This window comes from Lissotriton vulgaris, chromosome 2_1 (genome assembly GCF_964263255.1).
Source record: "Lissotriton vulgaris chromosome 2_1, aLisVul1.2, whole genome shotgun sequence".
NCBI classification, from domain to species: domain Eukaryota; kingdom Metazoa; phylum Chordata; class Amphibia; order Caudata; family Salamandridae; genus Lissotriton; species Lissotriton vulgaris.
In genome coordinates, this window is record NC_141687.1 from 1,420,632,354 (window position 1) to 1,420,655,533 (window position 23,180).

A 23,180-nucleotide genomic window follows, 5' to 3' on the forward strand; every position below is an offset into this window, starting at 1 on the left:
TTCACTGGGAAGGAAACAAGCTTCCGGGGACCGGTTTCTGGCATTACAGCCGTCTTCGGCCCGGCTTGCGTGAATCCTGATGGTGCAATGAGCAAGGGACTCATGTCTGAGTATACCCTTCCACGCTTATGGTGGACAAAATAATTAAACAACAGGGGGTGGTGATGAACAGAGTTTCTGAATTAAGCAGAATACTCTCACCCAGTCAAGAGATCAGGGCGTGATCCAACACCGTTTTTTAGCTCACTGCACCATCCCATCTCAGAACCTGGCTATATGCAAATTAGTCTGTCCCTTGCCCAGTGCATCATGGGAACAGGGCAAACCAAACTACCAAGTCAATTCTTTCACTGGGAAGGAAACAAGCTTCCGGGGACCGGTTTCTGGCATTACAGTCGTCTTCGGCCCGGCTTGCTTGAATCCTGATGGTGCAATGAGCAAGGGACTCACGTCTGAGTATACCCTTCCACGCTTAAGGTGGACAAAATAATTAAACAACAGGGGGTGGTGATGGACAGAGTTTCTGAATTAAGCAGAATACTCTCACCCAGTCAAGAGATCAGGGCTTGATCCAACACCGTTTTTTAGCTCACTGCACCATTCCAGCTCAGAACCTGGCTATATGCAAATTAGTCTTTCCCTGGCCCAGTGCATCATGGGAACAGGGCAAACCAAACTACCAAGCCAATTCTTTCACTGGGAAGGAAACAGGCTTCCGGGGACCAGTTTCTGGCATTACAGCCGTCTTCGGCCCGGCTTGCTTGAATCCTGATGGTGCAATGAGCAAGGGACTCACGTCTGAGTATACCCTTCCACGCTTATGGTGGACAAAATAATTAAACAACAGGGGGTGGTGATGGACAGAGTTTCTGAATTAAGCAGAATACTCTCACCCAGTCAAGAGATCAGGGCTTGATCCAACACCGTTTTTAGCTCACTGCACCATCCCAGCTCAGAACCTGGCTATATGCAAATTAGTCTGTCCCTGGCCCAGTACATCATGGGAACAGGGCAACCCAAACTACCAAGCCAATTCTTTCACTGGGAAGGAAACAAGCTTCCGGGCACCAGTTTCTGGCATTACAGCCGTCTTCGGCCCGGCTTGCTTGAATCCTGATGGTGCAATGAGCAAGGGACTTTCGTCTGAGTATACCCTTCCACGCTTATGGTGGACAAAATAATTAAACAACAGGGGGTGGTGATGGACAGAGTTTCTGAATTAAGCAGAATACTCTCACCCAGTCAAGAGATCAGGGCTTGATCCAACACCGTTTTTTAGCTCACTGCACCATCCCAGCTCAGAACCTGGCTATATCCAAATTAGTCTGTCCCTGGCCCAGTGCATCATGGGAACAGGGCAAACCAAACTACCAGGCCAATTCTTTCACTGGGAAGGAAACAAGCTTCCGGGGACCGGTTTCTGGCATTACAGCCGTCTTCGGCCCGGCTTGCTTGAATCCTGATGGTGCAATGAGCAAGGGACTCATGTCTGAGTATACCCTTCCACGCTTATGGTGGACAAAATAATTAAACAACAGGGGGTGGTGATGGATAGAGTTTCTGAATTGAGCAGAATACTCTCACCCAGTCAAGAGATCAGGGCTGGATCCAACACCGTTTTTTAGCTCACTGCACCATCCCAGCTCAGAACCTGGCTATATGCAAATGAGTCTGTCCCTGGCCCAGTGCATCATGGGAACAGGGCAAACCGAACTACCAAGCCAATTCTTTCACTTGGAAGGAAACAAGCTTCCGGGGACCGGTTTCTGGCATTACAGCCGTCTTCGGCCCGGCTTGCTTGAATCCTGATGGTACAATGAGCAAGGGACTCACGTCTGAGTATACCCTTCCACGCTTATGGTGGACAAAATAATTAAACAACAGGGGGTGGTGATGGACAGAGTTTCTGAATTAAGCAGAATACTCTCACCCAGTCAAGAGATCAGGGCTTGATCCAACACCGTTTTTTAGCTCACTGCACCATCCCAGCACAGAACCTGGCTATATGCAAATTAGTCTGTCCTTGGCCCAGTGCATCATGGGAACAGGGCAAACCAAACTACCAAGCCAATTCTTTCACTGGGAAGGAAACAAGCTTCCGGGGACCGGTTTCTGGCTTCTGGTATTCTGCTTAATTCAGAAACTCTGTCCATCACCACCCCCTGTTGTTTATTTATTGCGACTTTAAGCACGGCATTTGGATTATTGTTTCGATTTTCCTATTTCACATGTGTCCAGCCTGTGATTCATTGCCTGAGCTCCGATTTCGACTGGGCCATTGATTTGTGTCTCTGCTTGACGGTATCTCCTGACGTTGATTTTAATCACCTGATGGGCCCCGTAGTTGCTCACGAGTTGGTTTGTTCTGGCGAAAGGATTATCGCCTTGGCAGCGATGCATGGACTAAACGGTCAGAGGGACATACCCGCAGCGGCGCATGAGTTTCTGGCACATAGCGTTCTTGAGAACCCACCGAGTTGTCCTCTGATGTTGCTAGAGGATCCGGTGCTGGAGGAGCACGTATATTCTTTCCCATTACTTAATTGGATGGCTGAACTGTTTTCGGATGATGACAGTGATTTTATGTTGGAAGCTGTTGCTGCCTATTTTGCATATTCTGTCCAATCATGAGATGCCTTGAAGACTTTCATTAATATGGCACGTGACTTTGGTATTTTTGAAAGGTGCCTTTTTTTACGAACATTTGAATTTATACGACCCAGTCCTATAACTTTGTACTTCATAGGCCTTGCGTTGAAGACTTTTACTTAAATTTTGTTTGGCCACTATAGGCATTCATAGATAATTTTTATATATTTAGCTTGGCTCAATATTGTTGAACTCTGCTTTCATGCTAGGCCTCTATTCTAGTATTGGCTTACTTTTTTGACCGCCCTCGGATCATTGGGGGGGGGGGGTCATATAGATGCTGCTTTTCTAAATACTGTGTTAAGTTAGCATGAGTTTATTAACCCTTTCGATGCTGATGACGAGCTCAGCTCGTCATCACCCACGGGTGTCGTGTGCTGATGACGAGCTGAGCTCGTCATAGTGCCACTAAAATGGCATTTTCCAGCACTGGGGGGGAAAACGCCCAGCAGCCATGTGGTTAAGTGTTTAAACGCCATATTTTCCTTCGGCTTCAGTTTGCATACGACACATAATTGTTATTGTAGCTTTCGAACCTAGACGAAAGATGTGATTTATTTGAGAATAATATGTTATTACTCTGATATCAGTCGTGCTTGGTACACTGTCTGAAAAGTGAGTGCGAACCCTCTAAGAATAACTTAACACAAGGTTGCTGGGAGGTCTGATCCTCGTAACACATTAGACATAACACAAATACAGTTGCTGCCAACATTAAGCTCTAAACGGGTTTAAGATAGAGTTACTGGAAATGCAAAAACACACTTGATGATGCTTCGCATGCAGAGAGCTGGTAGCAGATGATTTGATCCTCTCCTCCTGAGATTTAGAGGTATGGGCCCGCCCTGCTAAAACCCAAAAGAGACCTTCATAGATATAATATAATATGCTAAATAGGGAGGGCGAGAAATAGGTGTTATTAATTCCTATTGATTTCAGCATTATAATATGCTATCACCGTTTGCTTACTATGGGCTAGTAACTATGCTGATAACTTTGATTCTTATAATATGTTTTCTTGTATTATATAAGATACTGCGTTTGAGAACCTTGCATTGAATAATAAATATTTCAAATGTGCACGTGTCCTCTTTTACTCCACGTTCTGGTTTGAAATGATTATGGAGCGAAAGAGTGTTCATGTGTTCCACGATACCTGAGGTAACCTAAGTTCATGGTCTGGTTTGTCTAAGTCATTGGGAGTTTGTTATGACCAATGAGACACTGTAGCTAGCTCGGTAAGGGGATTTTGGATACTGAGGTGAGTTTTGGGTCACCCTAATTCACTGAGGTTCCGGATCTCTATGCACAGTTCTGTAAGAGAACGGAATCCCTGCTACAACTTTAGATGCTACCAGACGGCATTCTTGTGCAAACAAGGAGCAAATTGGTTCTTTACTCAACAAGAATACACTCCTGTGTGGATTCATGTGGAAAAAAACATTGTTAACAACTTGCCACTTTCCGCCATAATGACTATGGATACCTCGGCCTTTACTCAATCAAAATATATATTTCTCAACACTAAGCGGGCTCTACTCAGCCTTGAGAGGCACTGCAAAGTTCAAATAAAATTCTCCAAATCAAATCTTTCATCGTTCTGGTTTAATCCGGCTCCAAAGGATGATTGTGGACTTCTCTTTTGGGAGGACTGGGTCAAAAAGGGTTTGAATTTGGTGCAGGACATTTACGACGGTACATATCCGCTCCCTTTTGCCACCGTACAATCGCGGGTTGATCTCCAACCACTTGACTTTTACAAGTTTTTACGCCTTAAAGCACTTATCCCTGGCAGAGCCATTGTCCCGCAGCAACCCACTCTATATAATAGACTAGCTCACCTTATGTCACAAGGTCACATGGTATCAAAAATTTATAAACTCATATCACTGTTACCTCAGAAAACACATAGAAAATGTGAGAGTGACTGGGAAAACAAAACAAACTCCTCTAACCTGGCTTTTGATTAGGACAAGATTCATCTCACTCCTTTCTACAATAAAATATCCCCAATACTATCCCAGACCAAACTTATGCTGATAAACATATCCTACTGGACACCTGAGAAACTCTTTAGACTCAAACTCCTGGACAGCCCCCTCTGCTGGAACTGCAAGGCAGACGGGGGTAACATGGCACATATGCTATTTTACTGTCCGTTGATCCAAACATTCTGGGACAGGATTTTTGCTTACATCCATCACACCTTCCATTTCCGTCCACCCAGGGACTTCACAAATATTCTGCTAGGAGCGATTGACCCGAATATTTCTAGGGAACATGACAGACACCTCCTGGACTTTATGCTAACACTGGCTTGCTAAATTATCCTGAGCGTATGGAAGAACGCTTCTGATGTCTCCTTTGCGCACTGGCAGGAATGGCTGGCTTCCCTGAGGGGAGCGGACAACGATGTTTTACATTCATCCCCCTGGCAAAAGCCTCACACCAAGCTCTGGAGTCTGCTCGATTCATTGTAACTCTGTTATGACCCACCTTAGGTGCACTGACAAAATATTAACCATGTCCCTTCCCGGTCACTGATGCCGCATCGGGCATTACTCCCGGTATGTATGACGGTTGTCCGGACACAAGCAGTGTTCTTCAAACCTTGTTGCTGCTACTCGACCTCTCCCCTTCTCCTTGTCTTCCTCTGTTCTTCCTCTCCAGTCCTCCGTCGTCTAACTTCTTCTCCTCTTTTTCCCTCTGTGTCTTCTTTGTCTTCTTAGTTACATCCGCTCCATGAGATAGAGATTGTATGTATGGATGTCTTACTCAATGCTCTCTCTGCTTCTTAATTGTATGGACCGACTGTGTATTTCCCACGGGTGTGTTAAGTCACTGGCATCTTATGAATTCCTGCTGTCTGCATTAACTGTACTTATCCATACATTGTTCACTGTATCTCTTCTGCGATGTGATTATTGTATGTCTGCCTTATATTTTCTTGGTAATCTTATGTTCTTGAACTTTAATAAAAAAGATTTGAAATAAAAAAAAAATATCTACAACAAAATAAAAGTAAATAAAAATACACATATATATATATGTTGAAAAAATATATACATAAACATTTTAAAAGGTAAAAACATATTATAATGTTAAATACATATCACGAATACCTACAAATATTATTATGAATAAAATACAAAAATAATTTTCATACAAATATTTTTATTTAGAAAATATTTATTTAAAAAACATTAATTATTACATAAATTTACTTTAGTTACTTGCCACTATATAACACCAAAAAACTCACAACCTGCACCTTAACATTTTTTACACTAATAAAATAAATATTAATCAAGAAATGAATTTTCATTATTAAATATTTATTAGTAATTAAATATTATCAATGTTCTTCCCACAAAATACCCACACAAAAAACACAATTATTTATTACATTAATAATTATTATTAATTTTAATAACATTATTAATTGCTTAGCATTGATTTACTTCCCACTCCATGCCCCCAAAAACCAGCACATCTAAAATGTAAAAACAAAAACTATTTGAACAATTAATATTATTAATTATCAATTAAGAAAATACTAATAATTAAAAGCCAAATTATAATTCATTAAAATTAAGGAACTTCCCACCCTTTACTCCTATAATCCCTACAACCCTCACCTAAAATTGAACTTTAAAATCATTAATTACATCATTAAAATTCATTTTCAATTAAGTAACTAATAGTATTTAACAACTAATTATAAATTAGGTAAAATCAATTCACTCCCTTTCCTTTACCTCCATTAACCCCAAAAAAACACACCCTAAAAAAATGTTAATAATCAATTAACATAATTGTCAAATAATTATTAATTATTTAAAAATAAATTACTTCCAACCCTTTGCCCATATTAACCCAACAACCCGCACCTGATAAAAACAAATTACACAATTACCGTAATGAATTATCAATTAATTGATTAATTTTAATTAACAACTTTTAATTATTTAGAAATAAATTATTTCCCACCCTTTACCCCAATTAGCCCCACAATCTGCACCGAAAACATTACACAATTACCAAAGTTAATTATCAATGAATTAATTAATATTAATTAACAACTAATTATTAATTAATTAAAAAGAAATAACGTCCCACCTTTCAGCCCTATAAACCCCACAACCCACACATTCAATTCAACAAAAAAAAACTAAAACCACAATTAACACTATTAAATATCTGTTAAATAAATATAATCAAATAAGAAATAATCATGAATTTATTATAATTAAAGTACTTCCCACCCTATCCCTCTATAAACCCACAACCCGCTACGGACGCAAAATTGTATTAAATTAAATGTAATAACTACAAGAAATGTAACATATATATTAAAAAACATAAAACAATACTTATACCAAAAAATTACATGACATACATTTAAAATATATTCTAAAATACATAACTTAATTTAAACAACTATATTTTTGCAAACGATAATAAAGACTTCTATATTTTTACAATCAATATTACTTACCTTCAAATTGATATTCTTGACAACGATATTCTTGCACTCGATATTTCCACTCCACAATATTTCCAACTCGATATTCATATGGTTCGATTTTTTCGCCTCGATATTCTGTCTCATTACTGCATATACCTAATGCAGTTATTAAGAAAGAGATGACTTTTAAGCCCATGCTTCAAAAATGTAATCAGCAGGTTTGTGGTGCTACATTTCTCAAAGCTTTACCTTTACCAGGACAAACCAACTGGATGAAATGAAAGGTCACGTTACTGAACAATTTTCACAACTCATATGGGGCTGTAAACGTACAATCATTCCACTTTTAGAGTTTTGTTAGCTGAGGAAATAATTCAGGAGGTTGCCCAAAAAGTCATATTTCCCACCAAAAATTGATTCAAATTATTGATACTGTCTTTCCATTTAGTCAAAGAAAAAAGGAGTGTGACAGATCACTGGTCAAAGAATGCCTGTGTTTGGGACAGAAGTTTACAAAAATTTATGGGAAGGAGGGCTGCATTGAAGTCCTTCGTTTTTTGCCCAAAATACCACCGCAAATTAAACCCACCCATATACAAATCAGGCTTGATCTTGTTCCAATACAAACAGCCCAGCCCAAATTGCCAAACCTGGTCCTATCTGAACCACAGCACAAGCAACCCAAGACCAGTTTTGCATTCATGGGGGCCGTCAGTTTGGTGCATCTTGGTTTCAGTGGCAAAGTGAGCATGGGTCCAACGTCTGGGTATCCTCCCAGTACACTTTGTGTTTATGACAGGCTTTAAACTCAACCCTAGTAAATTTATGGCCACATCTTCACCAGCAAAGGAAATCAGCCTGATCCAAGAAAAGCAGCTGCACTTCACAATGCGATTCAGAAAAGGGGGTGGTAATGAACAGAGTGTCTGAATTAAGCAGACCACTTTTACCCAGTCCAAAGATCAGGACTTGATCCATCACCGTTATTTAGCTCACTGCACCATCCCAGCTCAGAACCTGGCTATATGCAAATCAGTCTGTCCCTGGCCCAGTGCATCATGGGAACAGGGCAGACTAAACTACCAAGCCAATTCTTCACCAGAAAGGAGACAAGCTACCGGGGACCGGTTTCTGGCATTTCAGCCGTCGTCGGCCCGGCTTACTTGAATCCTGATGGTGCAGTGAGCAAGGGACTCATGTCAGAGTATACCCTGCCACACCTATAGTGGCCAAAAACGATTCAGAAAAGGGGGTGGTGATGAACAGTGTCTGAATTAAGCAGACCACTCTTACCCAGTCCAAAGATTAGGGCTTGATCCATCACCGTTATTTAGCTCACTGCACCATCCCAGCTCAGAACCTGGCTATATGCAAATCAGTCTGTCCCTGGCCCAGTGCATCATGGGAACAGGGCAGACTAAACTACCAAGCCAATTCTTCACCAGAAAGGAGACAAGCTACCGGGAACCGGTTTCTGGCATTTCAGCCGTCGTCAGTCCGGCTTGCTTGAATCCTGATGGTGCAGTGAGCAAGGGACTCATGTCTTAGTATACCCTGCCACACCTATAGTGGCCAAAAACGATTCAGAAAAGGGGATGACAAGCTACCGGGGACCGGTTTCTGGCATTTCAGCCGTCGTCGGCCCAGCTTGCTTGAATCCTGATGGTGCAGTGAGCAAGGGACTCATGTCTGAGTATACTCTGCCACACCTATAGTGGCAAAAAACGATTCAGAAAAGGGGGTGGTGATGAACAGAGTGTCTGAATTAAGCAGACCACTCTTACCCAGTCCAAAGATCAGGGCTTGATCCATCACCGTTATTTAGCTCACTGCACCATCCCAGCTCAGAACCTGGCTATATGCAAATCAATCTGTCCCTGGCCCAGTGCATCATGGGAACAGGGCAGACTAAACTACCAAGCCAATTCTTCACCAGAAAGGAGACAAGCTACCGGGGACCGGTTTCTGGCATTTCAGCCGTCGTCGACCCGGCTTGCTTGAATCCTGATGGTGCAGTGAGCAAGGGACTCATGTCTGAGTATACCCTGCCACACCTATAGTGGCCAAAAACGATTCAGAAAAGGGGGTGGTGATGAACAGAGTGTCTGAATTAAGCAGACCACTCTTACCCAGTCCAAAGATCAGGGCTTGATCCATCACCGTTATTTAGCTCACTGCACCATCCCAGCTCAGAACCTGGCTATATGCAAATCAGTCTGTCCCTGGCCCAGTGCATCATGGGAACAGGGCAGACTAAACTACCAAGCCAATTCTTCACCAGAAAGGAGACAAGCTACCGGGGACCGGTTTCTGGCATTTCAGCCGTCATCGGCCCGGCTTCCTTGAATCCTGATGGTGCAGTGAGCAAGGGACTCATGTCTGAGTATACCCTGCCACACACTTCACAATGCGGCCACAACAGCAAGTTTCTCGAATGGAGTGACTAGCTACAGCTTTCGCAGTATCAATGTTTTTCTATTACCAGTGCTTTCCTCAGGGATTTGCTTGGTTTCCAGAGGTGTTCTGTTGCATTTCTACAAATAAAAAAGGAAATGACCCTGACTGATCATAAAGGATACTTTGATGCTAAACTGTGCACTGAACTCATCCTGGTTGGAGGGGCTTGGAGGGGCTAGATGGGATCATGGACAAGACTAACCAAGAAAGATAGTTTTCTATGCTAGTAGAAGCCTAAAGGACATAAACAAGTCCTACTCCCTGCTTGAGAAAGAGAATATGGCAGTGATGTGAGGATCTCAACATCATGATATTTTCCTGTACAAGAAATCATTTCCCATTGTTGCAGACTATCAGGTACTACTCATCATATATGCTAACCACTGAGACAAGATCCCATCTCGTGTTAATCAGTGGATTACTGAAGCACAACTTAAAAAAAAACACAAATCAGGTAAAGACTATGGGTGGGTATAAGTTGTAAAATCCTCTCAAGTGTAATTGCTCGTAATTATGCGCAATTATGTGAGATAAATATATCAACATTTAGCACTACTTTCTTGGGCAAAATACACCCTCACATCCAAAATGGGCCTAAGGATGCTTTTTTAGCTAAGAAGATAGCACTAAAAGCTACAGGGCACTAATAGCAATAGCCAGCAGCCAGCATTCTTTGTTAGTTTGTTGTTCACTTGCTCCTGTAGATAGGATTTTTGCCCCAAATAACTTTTAATTGCTCAAGCTAGCACAATCGTAAATCTTTGATAATTTCTCGTCACAAGAGTAATGCGTAGTTACTGAAATTACTGAAATTACTCAGGCATAGTTAATATTTCTCTCGGGCCTAGTGAAGTCCAAAGCTTGCAAATACATGTTGGGGATAACTTCATCCAACAGCTCTCTGCAGCTAAAGTATACACTATTTTTTTCGTGCGCCTATATGGTCTGAAAGGACATTTTTGGAAGAAATTGCCAGTGAGTCTTCCAGAGATTTGACAATGCGAAAAAGTATGGAAACTAATCTCCCTGAAAATGTGGAGGTATGTCAACGTCATCCTCCATGGCCCAGCTCTTGTCAACAGGAACGGACTGAAATTCTTTAAACATATACAGTAAAAGTTGTTTACAAAAGCCCAAAGAATTCTACTGTGGAGTTCATGAGTGCTCTACCCCAGATCCCTTAATGAAAGGGCAGTTAATATAGCTCATAAATGTCACTGGGAAGGTGGTTACAATAAAGTTACTGACAGAAAAAGTCTAGTTGTCTGGATTAGATATATTTGTCGACAACACTATCAAAGCGTCATTGTATAAAAGCACTGGTGTCTCCCCACAAAGCCTGAAAACATACCCATGTATGACCTGCCGAGTGCAGTATTGGTAATTCTAGCTCTGGGCTTATGTGGCTCACTACACACTGGTAAATACTTTTTCGTGTCTATTGCTGAATAATCCCTGTGCCTCCTGCTGCAGCAGATGCTGTTCACACCCACTGTGTCCGTGCTCCCTGCGTTTGACGACATCTCCATGCCCTGGAGCTTCCCAAAGCCTCTGAATACAGACTATGCCCCCCATTCAATGGGTCAGAGGTTCAGATGTATTCCTAACACCTCTGTATATACCATCAGAAAGTGATGCCACTACAGTTGGAAGTCAATGTAAAGGTTAAAAGAGACATGTTTGGGAATAGCCTGGTCATTCAGGATGGCAGTTGTTCTCCCGGATAAGACTCCTTCTTCATCCTGCTGCTGGCAACATTTAGCACCCACCCCAGGAGGTTGGTGTGTCCCTCCTTGGGCACTGGGGCCAGACAGAGCCCTCTGTTTCCTGTGGGGCTGATGTTGGTGCTGCAGACAGTTTGGGGCCTAGGCTGAGGTTTGGCGCATCAGGATGGAGTTCTACACTCGTAGTGGCAGGACTCTCAGCCTGCGCCATGGCCCCTGCTGGGGACTGGGAAAAGCCTGCATGGGGCCTGGGAAAAGCCACAGGGTTGGGGTGGTGAGTCGTGGGCCCTCCCTGAGTGTTCCCGGTGGCTGAATAGCCTCAAAAGACTGCATACAGCCGAGGTGATTGCAGGATGGTCGTGGTCCAGTGCACCTTGTGGATCACGACTCTGGCCTTGGAGGGCCCAGGGAGCCTTCATTGGAGAGACTAGCTTGGCTTGACGCTGGCGCCTCAGTACTTACCACTCCTGATGGTTTCTACAAGAGGTGAATCTGTGGAGCTAGCCTGATGGTTCCTGCCTGCACCCCACTTGCCCCTCCCCCAGCTTGTCTTCCTGTGGCTCGACAGAGGCCCGCTCAGGGCCATCCAAGAGAACTTCTTGCCATCTCCCACACCTCTGGGTGCCCTGGGCCACAAACAATTTTCCTTCCGACTCATAGGAATAGCCTGAAGGGGTCCTCACTAGGCGTGTTGGCCCACACATTTGTACTGTAAATGGCAAGAGGGAGCCGACAGCTCATGCTGCTAGGATATTAGACAGACTCCTGTGCAAGTGGGTCAGTCCTTCCCACCGGTCAACGGCCCCCCCGCCTTCCAATCGGTTGACCTGGTGCTCTGGACGTTTTTCCTTATGTTGAACATTGTCTCTGTCTGGGCGAAGCTTCACAGACTTTCCCCCCTTCCTTTGTTTGCCTCTTCCCTAGCCCCCAACAAGATCTTGGCTACATATTGGCTTCCACTGTGGGACGGGGGAGCCCCAACCCAGCTGAGACACTAACAGAAATGGATAAATATACAGCCCCCACCGGCCCCGCTTCCAAGCAGGACAATGCTGACACTCCTTCTTCCTTGTTGAGAGGCCAACCCAATGCCACAGACACACTACTTGCTATCCTAGCCTCCAGGTTGGCTCTGGAGGCCAGGATCGGGGAGGTCAGAGTCAATATTGCGCTCCTACACCAAGACTTTTTATAATGTTGCAGAGCATCTGGCCAGCACTAAGTGGTATATTACATACCTAGAGAACTCTGTGTTTACACTGAAGGCGGAAGTTGGCTGCCTGACTACAGCATCCCATAGCCTGGACATCCAGGCAGAGGATGCATAGAACCGGGCCTGTCGGAACAACCTTTGCTTTGTGGGCTTCCCTGAGGGGGCCGAGAGGTTGGGTCCTGAGAGTTTCTTAGAGAACAGGATCTTATTGTGGGGAACACCCACGTAACACCCATGGAATACCTTCCTGAATGGCAACACAGCTATTTGTGCTGTGTTTGCTTACTCGAGATTTATAAAGCCACTCAGAGTCAACCAAGATGGCCTTGTATGGCTTCATAAATCACATTTTTGAGTTGCGTCAGTCTTGCACCACGTTGCATGGTGCAAGAATGGCGCAAAGTGTCTCATAAATACGCCTGAGTATTTAAATATTCACCAAAAGATGCTGGCTTTTGTATCTGATTGTTGAATTCAGTATCCTCAAGCACCAGTAAGCAAATGTCAGAGAGTATGAAGGAGTCCATTCTTTGGGATGTCCATATGTTGAGGGCTGCTTTTGGAGTTTTGAGTTCTGAGTCGCTTTTTATTTTCTTTAGGTAAAAAAGTAACTCCTTCTGTTATCTCATCCAAATGTAAAATTCCAACCAACTTTTATATTAAGAAATGTCCCTCTCTTACGTATATTCTGGTTCTACTCCCTGAAGGCAAATCTTGACGTTTCAGACTCAACTGGCCTGTCCAAATCTTCTGTAGCTTGCAAAGGATGAGATGTAGTCCTTTAGAGTGAAAAAACATTTTAGGAATGGCTGGTGACTTGGGCTCATTTAATACCCAGCAGTGATTCTGGGAATTATATTCTGGTTTATTTCCCAAAATCAGCAGCCTTTTTCAGAACCATATTTATTAGATTTATTTGTCAGGTCAGTATAAGCAGTCTTACAATGGGATATTCAATACATCAGTATAGATCCAATGTCTAGGGTCGCATCTGGAATACAGTATAAACACCATGCTCTTATCTATTTCCAAGTATCATACATTTGATACTAAAAAAATAGAATTATGAATTAGAAATCAAGTATTATGACCCTAAGGTACATCCTCATTGAGAGTCATCAATCTGCACCACAGTAACGATAGTCCATCTTCCAAAGCCTATCCACCACTGTTATAATCAAGGTCCGAAAGATGACTGTAAAGAATCTTAGCGATACCAAAGGGGATGATGGACGGAGCGTTTGAGCAAATCAAACATTCACCCCCAGTCAACTGATCTGGGTTTAATCCATCATCATTCTTTAGCTCACTCCACCACCCCAGTTCAGACATGGCCATATGCAAATCAGTCTGGCCTGTGCCTCATGGGAACAGTCCAGCCCGAACTGCCAAGCCATGTCTTTGCTGGACCAGAAACAAGCATCCTGGGACCGGTTTCTGGCTAATCAGCCGTCATCAGCCAGGCTAGCTTGAATCCAGTGGCAAAGTGAGCAAGGGACCCACGTCTGGGCATACCCTGCCAACTTAGAGCGAACAAAGCGATACCAAAGGGGATGATGGACGGAGCGTTTGAGTAAATCAAACACTCACCCCCAGTCAATTGATTTGGGTTTAATCCATCATCATTCTTTAGCTGACTCCACCACCCCAGTTCAGACATGGCCATATGAATCCAGTGGCAGACATGGCTTGGCAGTTCGGGCTGGACTGTTCCCATGAGGCACAGGGTCAGACTGATTTGCATATGGCCATGTCTGAACTGGGGTGGTGGAGTGAGCTAAAGAATGATGATGGATTAAACCCAGATCAGTTGACTGGGGTGAGTGTTTGATTTGCTCGAGCGCTCCGTCCATCATCCCCTTTAGTATTGCTTTGTTCTCACTGAGTTGGCAGGGTATGCTCAGACGTGGGTCCCTTGCTCACTCTGCCACTGGATTCAAGATAGCCTGACTGAAGAGGGTTATGAACCCGAAACCGGTCCCAAGATGCTTGTTTCCAGTCCAGGGAAGACATGGCTTGGCAGTTCGGGCTGGGCTGTTCCCATGAGGCACAGGGTCAGACTAAGTTGCATATGACCATGTCTGAACTTGGGTGGTGGAGTGAGTTAAAGAATGATGGTGGATTAAACCCAGCACACTTGACTGGGGGTGAGTGTTTGATTTGCTCGAGCGCTCTGTCCATCATCCCCTTTGGTATTGCTTTGTTCGCCCTGAGTTTGCAGGGTATGCCCATACATGGTTCCCTTGCTCACTCTGCCACTGGAATCAAGATAGCCTGGCTGATGAGGGTTATGAACCCGAAACCGCTCCCAGGATGCTTGTTTCCGGTCCGGGGAAGAGATGGCTTGGCAGTTCGGGCTAGACTGTTCCCATAAGGCACTGGGTCAGACTGATTTGCATTTGGCCATGTCTGAACTGGGGTGGTGGAGTGAGCTAAAGAATGATGATAGATTAAACCCAGATCAGTTGACTGGGGGTGAGTGTTTGATTTGCTCAATCACTCCGTCCATCATCCCCTTTGGTATCGCTTTGTTCACCCTGAGTTGGCAGGGTATGCCCAGACGTGGGTCCCTTGCTCACTCTGCCACTGGATTCAAGATAGCCTGGCTGATAAGGGTTATGAACCCAAAACCGGTCTCAGGATGCTTGTTTCCGGTCCCGGGAAGACATGGCTTGGCAGTTTGGGCTGACTGTTCCCATGAGGCACAGGGTCAGACTGATTTACATATGGCCAAGTCTGAACTAGGGTGGTGGAGTGAGCTAAAGAATGATGATGGATTAAACCCAGATCAGTTGAGTGGGGGAGAGTGTTTGATTTGCTCAAGCGCTCCGTCCATCATACCCTTTGGTATTGCTTTGTTCGCTCTGAGTTGGCAGGGTATGCCCCGACGTGGGTCCCTTGATCACTCTGCCACTGGATTCAAGATAGCCTGGCTGATGAGCGTTATGAACCCGAAACCCGTCCCAGGATGCTTGTTTTCAGTCCAGGGAAGACATGGCTTGGCAGTTCGGGTTGGACTGTTCCCATGAGGCACAGGGTCAGACTGATTTGCATATGGCCATGTCTGAACTGTAGTGGTGGAGTGAGCTAAAGAATGATGATGGATTAAACCAAGATCAGTTGACTGGGGGTGAGTGTTTGATTTGCTCAAGTGCTCCGTCTATCATCCCCTTTGGTATCGCTAAGATTCTTTACAATCATCTTTCGGACCTTGATTATAACAGTGGTGGATAGGCTTTGGAAGCACCACTGCTATATGCCCATCATTATTTCCCTAAGGTAACAATGACCACTTAACATATGTTGATCCTCCATCAAAGAATGTATAGTAATCTCTTCTATCTCTTTGATACCATTCTGTGATGTCATTGTCATTACAATAGAATGTACATGTTTGAATGCCAGGAGCTGTGAATTCCTGGGAGCTGTGGAGGCAAACAGTCAATAAACATGAAATCCCTCTACTCACCTGCTTCATTGTGATTTCTTTAATTTGCCGATGAGGACTGACCGTTGAATGCCTCCACCCACGTGTGCTGCTCCAGCTGCCATTGTTTTTGCCAATCCTGGTGTTTTCCGCAGAACCGTCGTCTATTTGCTGCTGTTTTCCAAGTGCTAGCTGCTTCTTTGTTTTTCCTGCGATCTGCACTGATGGGATTTCGGATCTCAGTTTACTGAGGATAATCAGAGGAGTCTGAGCGCATTGACTTAGTTTGCTGTTGGAGGACTCTGCTGAATCGTGAGTCACATTTGTATTTCTAGACATTCCCTGAGTGAATTTGAATTCCTGGTAAGCGATCACCAGTCAGAGCTGCATCAGTGTTTTGTGGTTCAGGGCTATCGCAAGTGTGTCAGCATCTGTGTTTCTGTGGTCTTCGCTTGTGCTGCTTGTCGTTGGAGGCTCAGAGATCGTCTCACTCTCATGACATCCACCTTATGATGACGTTGTAGAACGAGCAGTGAAATACAGCGAAGACGAGCCTAAGTCATTTGTGGCCATGAGTTACGCTCCGTCTTCTTCCTTGTTTCATCGATTTGTTCGTGAAGTCTTCTTCGCGCATTCCTTGCAGCGTTGCGTTCCACTGTCACACATTCGTTACACAAAAGTGCTCCAAAATCTTCCGTCATTCTATAAGGAAGTCAAGCAGAAAGCTGAGTGGAGAGCTGAGTTTCATCAAAAGGAAGTCTTATGGAAAGGAACAAGCAGCAAGTCCACATTTCAAGTCTAACGGAAAGCAACAAGCAGCGAGTCCGCATTTCAAGTCGATTCGAAAGCAACAAGCAACAAGTCTGCATTTCAAGTAGCGGGAACAATACAGTTTTATTTTCAGCTGTCGAGTTAAGAAGTCAAGTGGAAAGCGGAAATGAGCAGTAAGGAGTCATTTCAGGAAGTGGGGAAGAGATTTTTATTTGTACTTTGACAAGCGTTAATATTGGCAAGCATTTCTGTACTGAAAGTAACGCGCAGGCGTTTTCAAGAGTCAAGCATTTGTAGAGTGGCAAGCAGTTGCTCTTCTGTACTCTTAGTGGGTGTGAAGGCATTTATTCTAGTCTTCCTTCATTCCATTTTTAGTTTAATGGAATACATTCACAGTGAGTAATTTATCTATTAGAAATTCTGTTTTTTGTGGACACCTTGCAGTTTTTTAATGTTTTTCTTAAAGAGAGAAAAGCACTGTCACATAAATAATTGTTGATTTACAGGTGAACTTACAGTCTACAAGTAGTGCTACTCACGACTAATTCTTGTTTTGCAGGTGGTATTCAGGAAATTTCATTTTTTTTAAAGTGTGTTTGTTACATCCAATTTTAAATTGTTATTCAGTTTTTAAATATGCAAAATGTACAACCTCCTCCCCCCTTTTTACAGCTTTCAGGTGATCCAACAGTTAGGTGGAAGGTTTGGTACAGACCGTTTGAAAAATATTTAAGAGCCATGTGGGGTAGCAGATTTAGTGCACAGAGAAAACGTTTCATTTTAGAACCTAATTTGGGGTTTGAGGGGAAATCTGTGTTAGAGCATCATCCTCCTTTTGAAGTAGTTCTAGGAGAAGAGGAACTAAATGAGTTTGAACAAGCAGTTAGTATATTGCAGAAGCAATTTGAAGTGGAAAGCAGCCTTGTCGTAGCTAGGCATACATTTTACCCCAGGGTTCAGAACAATAATGAGAGCATTGCGTCCTATGTAGCAGCCCAACGCATACTTGCGTCAGAGTGTGAGTTTGAACATTTCACGTCTCATCTCATTCGTGACCAGATTGTTGGAACTGTAGTGATAAAAAAGTCCAAGAATAACTACTTACTCTTAAGAATCCTTCACTACAAGAAATGATATTCATAGTTAAGATTATTGAGCTTTCTCAAAAAGCATTGCGAGAATTAAAACCAGAAAAGAATGCTGTAGGTGTTATCAAGGATGATAAGGATAAAATTGAGAAGCACACATGGATAAAGACAAAACTCAGTCTGAACAAGAAGGGGTTAGGTATATCACAAACAAGAATGAGAAGAGAAGCGGGTATTCAAAAAATGTTTGTACAAAATTGGTTTTCCTTCTCATGTTCCAAATTCCAAGATTTGTCCTACAAATAATGCATCCTGACGTAAGTGTGGCAAACAAGGTAATTTTGCCAAGATGTGTGGTTTTCGTGGCAGTGTGAGTGTGCTGTAGGCTTAAGAAGATGTGTTTAATCCGGTGTGTGAAGTTCCTAGCTTAGTAACAGATTTTGTAGTAGTTGTAAAACATGATTCTGATGAATGAGTTAATCCTGTTGTTGAGGGTGTTGTGGATGGTAAGCCTCTTGAGTTGTTGGTCGATTCAGGTGCGGGCATGACAATGATCACTAATGAATTATTTGAAAAGACTTGGGGGGACAGGTTTCTCAAGCCTCCTGACAGAAGTCCTGTTTCATACGAAGGCAGGAAAATTGAGTTATCTCTTTTTTTCGAAATGACTCTTGTTTTTAAAGACAAACACATCAGTGGGAAGGTGTATGTGGCTAAGAAAGGTCTTAACATTTTTGGGTGGTACCATCAAGGCTTATTTGGCATGACACTTAGACCTGGTACTTCGGAGCAAGTTTTGATTGTGAATGAACATCACCAAAGGGAAACTTTAATATCTTGGTCCAAAAGATTTCCTAAGGATTTTGGGGACAGTTTGGGATGAGTTAAAGGTTTTAAGCATCTTATTAAGGTCAAAGAAGGTGCCGTCCCAATCAAACACAAGTTACGTAATGTGTTGTTTAGTGTTAGAGATGATCTTTCAGCTGAACTTAGCAGAATGTGTGAGTCAGGAGTCATTGAACCTATTGAATCCTCTCTCTGGTTGTCCCCCCTTGTCGTAGCGTGAAAAAAAGAAATGGCAGTCTCAGAGTTTGCATAGACTTGCGCAGCTTGAACAGGGATATCTGGGTGGATTCACATCCCCTTCCTTGTATTGAGGATATTTTGTCCAAGTTTGCTGGTGCAAGATACTTTTCAAAAATCGATCTTGCATCAGCGTATCATCAAATTGAACTTGACCCTGCCATTAAACATTTGACTGCTTTTGTGTCTCCCACAGGGACATTTCAGTTTAGGAGGATACCTTTCGGTTTAACCTCGGTGGCATCAGTTTTTCAACATATCATGGAAAAGGTATTGGAAGGCGTCACTAACACAGTATTTTTTCAAGATGACATTTTGGTTGCTGGTAACTGCAAATAATCTCACAACAAAAATCTTGCCATTGTTTTAGAGAAGTTAGGGGGTATGGGTATTATAGCTAATAAACTTAAATGTGTTTTTGGTGTAGAAACCATTGAGTATTTGGGGCATCGTATTTCTGGAGAAGGAATTGTTCCTTGAGAAGGTCTTATCGAGGCCATTGTGAATGCTTCCTGTCCCTCTTCAAAAGAGTTAGTGTCTTCATTTTTGAGAATGTGTGAATTCTACACAAAATGTATTCCCAACTTTGCAGCCAAGACTGTACACATGAGAGAATTACTTAAGAAGAAGGTAAAATTTGTCTGGGATGATATCTGTATGGACGAGTTTACCCAGATCAAGAAAGAATTGGGGTTTTGCAAGATCCTTACACCTTTTGATCCAAATTATCAGTGTTTTGTGTCTGTTGACGCTAGTTTATATGATATAGGTGGCATGATTTCTCAAGTCAAACAGAGGAAAGAATTCACTGTAGGATTTGCATCATGGGCTCTACGCCGGAGTGAAAAGAATTACTTTGTTATCCAACGTGAGCTGTTGGCGGGCTGTTGGGCTGTGGAGAGGTTCAAATGTTTTCTGTGGGGTAAGACTTTCAGTCTCCTTACTGATCATAAACCACTGATTCCTATTCTTGAGGGAAAAATTGTAAAAGATCATACTCCTCGGATTGCCAGACCATCCCCCAGATGCATCAACAAACCAATTTGCGATTCCTTAATAGCGAAAAATACCGATTCGCTATAAAGGAATTGCAAAATGGAATGCACCAAGAAATCACTTAAAGAATAGCGATTTCTTAGAATTCCTTAATTGCGACTCGCAAATTGCAAATCGCAATTAAGGAATACCTCCCCATTCATTCCTATGGGCCTAGAGGCCCATAGGAATGAATGGGAAGAAAATCTCAATTTGCGAATCGCAATTAGCGATTCGCAAATTGAGATTGCGATTTCAAGGGTGCAGGGGTGTCCAAAGACACCCTGTTGCACCCCTGAAATTGATATGTGCACATATGTTGTGCACACACATGCCCTTAGGGCATGTGTGTACGCAACATGGAACTTTGAAAAATGCACTTTAGTGCATTTTCAAAGTTTTTGCAAATTACCACGAAGTTGTACTTCATGGTAATTTGCGTGCCCTATTAGCGAATTCGCTATTGGAAACACTTTCATGCATTGCATTTAAGGAATGTCAAATTGAGATTCCTTAAATGCAAATAATCGCAATTTAGCGATTTCTAAAATTGCGATTTTTGCATTTGGGATGATGCATCCCAAATGCAAAAATACAGCTCGCAAAGGGCCAGATTCTCATAATCTGGCCCTTTGCGAGCAGATTTTTGCTTGATGAATCTGGCCCTAAGTTCTAAACTTTTACAATATAATTTTGAGGTGCACATATTTCTGGGGGGAGAAACACCAGAGCGGATTTTCTCTCAAGTTTTCCTGTTCCTTTGCATAAACAAGAACTTGATGAAGATGCTGATGAGGAGTGTCTTATTGCTGCTGTGGATGTTTGCTGTTTGAGTTGTTTTTCAGAACAAGAATGGTTTAATGCAATGGAGTCTGATTCTGTACTCAAGAAAGTTAAAGAGTTAATTGTCTTGGGGTGGCCCAAAGAGAAACATCTAGATGGCCATCTTCACCCTTTTGCAAAAATTGCAGATGAATTCACTTTGGAGGGTGGAGAAATGATCATGCGGGGGGGGGGAATTATTCCTCCAGAGACATTGATAAGTCAAATTATTGATTGTGGCCATGAAGGCCATGTTGGCCAAACCAATACAAAAGAAAGGATCCGAGCTGTCTATTGGTGGCCTTCCATGGACCGACAAATTAATGATGTTTAAGGTTGTGTGACATGTTGTTCCAGCGACAAAGCTATTAAAATTGTCTCTCCTCCTGTACAAGAAGTCATCGTTCCTGATGGTCTTTGGTTGAAACTAGCCATTGATTTTGTGGGGCTATTTAACATTCTACCTAAAAAATTTAAATTTGCTTTAGATGTGGCTGATTATTTTAGTAAATGGTGGGAGGTGCAATGTATGACTGATCCTAACTCACAAGACGTTATCAAGTTTCTTCAGAGTCTCTTTGCAAGAGAGGGTTTCACCAAAGAGATTGTCTCCGACAACGGAGTACAATTAACTTCAAAAGAAATGACTGATTTTTTTAATCAGTCTGGTATTGCTCATAAGCGTGTGGCACTCTATCACCCTCTGGCCAATGGTTTTATTGAGCGTACCAACCGGATTCTAGTTGAATGTGTCCAGTGGGCTGTCACTTCTAGGATTGACATCAAAGAATCTGTTCAAAGTGTGCTCTGGGCACATCATCGTACAACTCCCAGCTCCATCACAGGTTCCAGTTCTTGCAAACTTCTCAGAGGTAGAGAAGCTTCTTTTCACATGTGTCCTGCTTGGATGAAGAAATGGGGTTCCATGACCAAGGGTGGAGAATCTCATGATAAGGGTGGATCACTTGTGTTCCTTCAAATCATAAGAATTTTGAATCTAATGTTTCTGTAGGCGATTGGGTGAGAGTTAAATCCCCTCTTAATGTCTCTATAGGCCTTTCAAAGTTTGGTCCTCCTGTTAGGGTTGATGCTGTTTAACGATTTGCTGTTAGGGTCAATGGGAAGAATTGGTGGACAGTATCCAGGATTTAGAAGATTTCTAAGAGGGTAGTCTTGCAAGGAGAGGTGGTGGATACTTTAACATTATGATTGAAACAAACTCAGAAAGTGAGTTGATGAGTTGTCTATGACATATATTCCACCACGTAAGAGTGGTAGGATTAGCGTTCCGCCTAATCGCATGGATTTGTAAACCATTTGCTTTGTGTAATTAATTTTATTTCAATTTGTTGGCATCATATTATATTTGCTTATATCTTGTATTTTTCTTTATCATGTTTCTTATTTCTATCTGGTTTCCTTTCTGGCTGATCTGTTCCTCCTGTCTCTATCTTTGTTTGCCTTTTCCTTCTGTGCATTTAGTTATGTTGTTATTGGGAAAAAGAGGAGATGTAGTGATCTCTTCTATCTCTTTGATAGCATTCTGTGATATCATTGTCATGACAATAGAATGTACATGTTTGAATGCCAGGAGCGGTGAGTTCCTGGGAGCAGTGGAGGCAAACGGTCAATAAACATGAAGTTTCTTTACTCACCTGCTTCAGTGTGATTACTTCAGAATTCTAAGGCATTAACGAGAACACCAATCCTTTAATACATCTGGCTAGGATAACCTGAAGAATTAGCTTAAATCTAGAAGTACAATGTCACCATCATAAAGAACTCTGGGGTATATTATCAAGGACGGGGTTAAAAATTATCGCCCGTTTAGCGGCAGAAAACTACAGCTAAAGCGGCGATAATGGGCTTAACAATATGCCCTTGAGAATTCCAATAGAAGTCCATGTTCTGTTGTGAACATGGGCTTCTATTGGAATTGTTACATTGTAATGTCGAAAAGATTGCCCACAGCTACAACCCCGTATAGTCTGTGGAGTTCAGAAGGGTCACCTCTGCCCGGTCAAGTCAGTCTATTGTTAGCTGCTGGGAGGCATTTCACACCTTTTTCACACCTATTAAAGGCTAAGCACAGGCTGAGGGCTGGCAAAGACTGAGATGTCTGACATTGGTGCCTGGCGTTTGTTCCCATCAAGGTCTTGTTCTCCTCACACCAGTCCCCAGTGTCAGCCATCCTCACAGTACATTCCCACTCACTCCTAGGGAATGCCTAGTTACAGGTGTGCTATTTGTTCTGGCTGAGAAGGTGTGTGGAGAACAGGGCATGATGGGATTTGTAGTCAAAGCTAACACTCCTCCTCTCACATAGCTCAACAAGACCACCAGCAACTGTGCTTACATCACAGTTAATGGAAAAGTACTGCCAAGATGGCTGCCACAGGGACCTGCTGTTGATTTGCCCACAACTCTCATCCAGGCATTGGCC